Consider the following 5912-nt stretch of genomic DNA (forward strand, 5'->3'; position numbering starts at 1 on the left):
GAGAGAGAGAGAGAGAGAGAGAGAGAGAGAGAGAGAGAGAGAGAAGCTAGGTAAGATGTAAATATAATGTCGAATATAATGTATATAAATAATCGTTATGTTCTTGGTCTAATAAGAATTAATATAGAAATATTGTGCTATGATAAGCCTCATTGGACGCTGCCAGATAAAGAAATAACAAATATTTATCAAAGATCGGAAGAATTTTATTTGATAAAGAATAATATTATATTATATTATAATAATATTAGCTGGACTATGTGTGGAAAAATATGAAAAATATTTAAAACATGGTATATCAATTATGCATTATTTTGAAGTATTTAAAACCGTAATACTTTTAAAAATAAATCGATTACTTAGCATAATATTTCTTTCGTTTAATAAAAATGAAAAATCATTAAATTAATATAAATATATATTGCAATATTTATCACTATGTCACTAAGGCATTAAAAAAGATACATTTAAATTTTCTTCTATTATTCCCTTGGATATTTCACGGATTTTACAGTGCTAGTTGTGCGTCTTTACGAGTACCTCGTCTTTTTCTATGATACTTTGACTCTTCAGCGATACCAAATTTACAGAGTAACGCTGGTGCGACCGATAACTACTCAGCGTTTTTACTGTCTTGTACAACCCTAATAATTCTGCGGCTCTTTCTTTCTCTCTTCCTCTCCCTCTTGCAAAAAATATCGTCATGGAGTAAGTCTACAGGCTATCATAAAGTATTAAGCCGCTGCAGGTGTCCTGCATGACCCTACCACAGCGTCAGCAAACTTTCCTTTCTTTTACCTTCATACCTGCGCCCAGCAATCTGCTACCGTCTGGCAGAGCTTCAGAATGAAGAAGGAGTAACGTATATGAACTTTAATAGCTACGGTAACAGCTACAGTAAAGAAACATGGATGTGGGCATGAGTTATCGATAGATTAGTAGCATTCATAATTCAGTAAAAATATTATTAGCCAATAAAATGTTGTACATATATAAAAATTTTCTTTGGATTATATTTGTCGTAATCATTAGAATTACTTCAGAATTCGTATATCTCCATCAAAGTTATTTTCTTTTTAGAGATAATAGTAAGATTCAACTTAAATTCTTATAAATTTACCGTATATATAAGTTTATAAATAAAATTTATAAAGAAAATTTTATTCAGAAACGTGACAGTGTACATTTTTCTCGTTCCAGGTATACTTTTCGTAAAGTTTTTATATTTGTATGTAACAATATTAAGAGGATCACAGGATTAACGTAACAATAAGTATATATGATACATATGTATAATACACAGATATAAAATTTTTTAATTAACGGATATACATTAAATATAAATAAATATAATAAAATTAAATAATCTCTGGAGGCAAAAACGGTAGTGTCTCGGTGCTATAACAAACATACTTTTTCATTCAAAATGCTTATTTCAACACGTGTTAACAATGTAAAGTGCTCGACAACAAACAGTTTAATAACGTTTCAAACGAAGTATCCCAGTTACAATGAAAAAAATACGCGTCACTGTCGCAAAGTTCAAACGAAGTATTTTCATTTGCGTGAGTAAATCGCCATAAAATGGTCAGGCAAAAGCGATCGGACAAACTGACCATGTTTGCCATCGACTCGATGCTCGCAGCATGTCCCAGTTACATCGTAAAACTGTCGTTTTTTGGCTCAATCTCGACTAGCCGAGACTAAATTGAAGCCCGCGCGCGTCGCATATCTCGATTTAACTTATATACATACACATACACATGTGTGTGTGCGCGCATATGTATACATATATATGACTGATTCCGCAGGGGACGAAATCGGACTCAACTGACGTGAAACGAAAAAAAGGAAAAACGTATTCAAACTGTTATCTTTACGAAAATACGCTAAAAATTGGCAAAAATATTTTATTGTTAGTTTCTTACTAAGCAGAAAATTGCAGCTTCAATTAGTCTCAGTTTAATCCTATTCATTTTATGCATTACCTGATTACCATATTATATTAATATTAAACTGGCTATTGAAAATAAATTTATCTGTATTAATAATAAATAAAAAATGTATAAGGAATCTCTCTCTCTCACATTATTTTTAACTAAATAAAATGTTAGATGTACGGCATATAGATATAATTGTAAATTTGTCTTAGACGAAGAGGGAAGAGTACGAGTGAGGAGCATAAGATAATTAACGGTGATAGACCTGTCCTCTATCATTGCATTTTGTATATAACTTGGCCGGGCGACGCGACAGGTCGATTGGGATTGTCGAGAAGACGAAGGGAATCGAAGAGTGCAGACCTCAACGGTCCCCGAACAATCAGCGACAAATGCCGCTACTTGGGTGGCAACCTTCCATCTTGCTCTTCTCCACCTTCGTCTACCACGATTCTCAGCTGTGAAATCCGTTTCTGGAATCGCGACACGAATTTCTGACAATACAAAAAAGTTCCAGCATCTTCGTGCGGCTTTCGCAAAAGACATTGATGAAAATGTCGCCATTAAAATTCATACCGAACTCACTGTCCCGATATTGAATAAAAACTAAATTTTAGATAATATCATGTAGATTAAATCGTCCGGTGAGAAATGATTGCGCGAAAGTGGTGCGAGTATTATCATTTCGTCATACATTAAAATCATCATTGAATGAAAAAATTGCCGGAAGAACGCAATTTTTTTCAATCGCAAGAAGTAATTATTCACAGACCGCGGGTTTCCACAGTGCGGAACAAATTTTTCTCGCGCCAGCTGAATTATAACGCGGTGCAACTGTGCGGATTATTCCAACGTGTGGTCCATTTTAGCAAGATGTAAACTAGACGCGGGTGTAATTAATTAATTAAGGAGATTATTAATATCAATTAGAGAGATGTACCGAGAATCCGTTGTTCCGAGATATCCTGTCCCAGAGATACGAGTACTTTATTTATTTTTACGAGACTCCGACGGAGGACACTTAAGATCGCTGTTTTATCGAACGCGATAATTGATGAAATACTTTACCGTATACGACAACGTGTAATTATTTCTTTAATAAGACGGTAATAAAAATTTTGCTATAATTGCAGAGAAATGTATACGACACAAAAGATTAAACGACATATAATTATTTCATATAGAATTTTATATATATATATAATTATGCATGAACCCCTCTCTCTCTCTCAATGTAAAATCGTAAATGTGTAATATATGTATATATAAAATTCAATTTTACGATGACGCATTCTTTTTTTTTACAATTACATACTCCACACGTTGCTTGAACTTAGTAAATAGAAATCATTAAACAGAGATAGAGCATAAGCCTTAATCGTGGACATAATCTCTATATTTGTCAAATCTATAATATTTTTCTTTTAATTTAACTTTATTATGAAAATAAATTCACGCGAAACAGAATCATCCAATTTTAACATCTAATTTATATTTATTTATACAGAAATACATAGCGCATATATTGAGAATAAATTATACTATACTTGACGCATTGATTACCTTTTGTCGCTGATTATCAATATTAAATATAAATATTTGAAAGTTAAATATTGTTCGTTCAATAATACGATTATCGTTGATACACGAGCTACGTCCGAAAAAATAAAAATAACTGTGTATCTACAATTGACAGGCTTTTATGTTAAGATTTCCTGTGAATGCAGCATAAACAAGATGTATTTAATAAAAAAATGTTATTACATTTCTTGATAGCTAAAAAAACTCACAGCAGTTGAACGGTATGATAAGTGATAAAATTACATTCCACACGAATTATTTAGCAAAAAATGTTATCACATTTTTTGATAACTGAAAAATTCACATCAGTTGAATTGGTATGATAAGTGATAACAAAATTGCATTCGACACAAGACTTGTCGGACCACGTTATCACTGGAAGGGACTGTAATTAAAGCGAATTTACGATGTGTCCTCTTACAACCTGAGGCTTTCAAAAGAGCACGGCAACGTGATTTCACAGCGCACTTGCGTGCAACAGAGACGTATTTCAAAAAACAGCGTCTATCATGTGACCTTAAATTTATCCTCGATTACGACTTATTACGGGACAAGCACGACGGTGTGTCTTCCTAGTTAGAGACGATGTCTCTCGTCGAGACGTTTTCCGCTCCCGACAAAATTCTTACGGATGCAATTATTTCGTTTTCCCCAATGTTTCGGTTCCTTCTGCCTTCTGTAGCGCCTATTATTGACGAGAGTTATTAGATGTGCGTCAGATGATCCACAACAACACTCATTATTATTCACGGCCAACGTGAAGGCCGACGGTCGCAATGTGATAACGGTGATTATGAAGATTCATGGTGTATACAAGAGCGAAAGATTTATTTTGTTGATGTTTCGATGATTAACAGTATATATATGTTTAAGGCTTATCGCGTATTCTTTCGAACAAAATATTTGTGATATATTATTAAAAATGAAATTATTCGTTTTGACAAAAATGTTTTTGTCATTTTATATTGAAAAAATTAGTTCTTTGCGCAGTTGGAAAATTTGTGTTGAATTTGACACATTTTACGTGTCCCAAGTAATTCATATAAATTTTTATGTTAATTTAACAACAAATAAATATATTAGGAAGTAATATACATGTTATGTAAAAAATTAACAAAAATGTAACACTGGCACAATTTGTGAGCAAATTATAGAAACATATTTCTTCAGTAAAACATTTATAACATGTTAAATTAATACGTTACAATAAATTTAACATTTATAATATGTTAAATACATTTTACTCATTTCTCTTACAATTTAAGTTTTAAAATAAATTATTTATATGTTATATTTGTTCACAATCATAAATTGTGTTATTTTATTTAACGCTAAAAAATGTTGAAATATTGATTTAACCCATAATACTCAAATAAACCAATCACGTTTAATTAACATTCAAGTATATTAAAATTCAACACAAAAATTTTAAGACGAATCGATTCCAACACAAATAAAAAATGTTTTTTTTTTTTACTGTAAATGGTTATACTATTTTTTCTATATTTTCTCAACCTTGAATCAGCAGAGAACCGATAGATAATTTATCGTAAAATCGACCTCCATCAGTAATAAGCGATTAAAATGTGCGTGCTTAGTTAATTGTGCGAAATTCATCGTGAAAGCAAGAGTAAAAGGTGCGGAAAGGGGATAAAGGAAGGGGTGCACTACGTGCGATTACACCTATTTGATATGCCGCGACACTCAAAACTCGTACATCACACTTAACCGTTGAATATGGAACAGTCAGTCCCGGCAGCGAGCGCATCCAGCATGCATATGTAGACCGCAATTATGGCCGTTAACTATCGTCGGCACGCACGCCGAGCACGAATTTTCTATTTCGCCATGGAGAGTCTCTCATTTTTTTTTTTTCCCTTCAAATGTTCGCTAACATCGTGGAGGAGGCTTCCTCTATTGCTATTTCGACAGTTATAAATAACATAGAACACATTTTATAAAATGTACATATTAAGTAAATTTTTAAAGCTTTCTATTAATCATCTTTAAAATTTTTGGCATTTTTATAAAAAAAAAATAGAACGAAACGTATCATTTACCAGCTTTAAAAATCTTTCTCCAAATTCGTATTAAAACTTCTAAATCTTTTTACTATTATATGATTGTATTTGTAACAAAAATATCTGAATTAAACATATATGTGTGATAATTTAAATATATAATATATACAAAGCAAAAAGATCACGTAAAGAATCTTAATTAAGACAAGTAATCTTATACATTGCTTACATTTCCGTACAGCGATAAGCGTACAGAAAGCCCCGAGACTTCCAGGTTCTCTCTTTTTTGCACAGATCGCCTTCAACCTTTATTTCGTCTCGAAACTCTGTGGACGATGCAGGTGCAGTTCGTAAAAAAAAAAAAAAAGAA

General features: G+C 32.2%; 1 protein-coding gene across 1 annotated transcript in view; it reads right to left on the reverse strand.

Moving 5' to 3' along the window:
• Positions 1-5912, reverse strand: part of alpha-Man-Ia (alpha-Mannosidase class I a) — a 351960-nt gene that overhangs the window by 214685 nt on the left and 131363 nt on the right. The window lies entirely within an intron of this gene.

Source organism: Cyphomyrmex costatus, unplaced genomic scaffold (assembly GCF_001594065.2).
Source record: "Cyphomyrmex costatus isolate MS0001 unplaced genomic scaffold, Ccosl1.0 scaffold72, whole genome shotgun sequence".
NCBI classification, from domain to species: domain Eukaryota; kingdom Metazoa; phylum Arthropoda; class Insecta; order Hymenoptera; family Formicidae; genus Cyphomyrmex; species Cyphomyrmex costatus.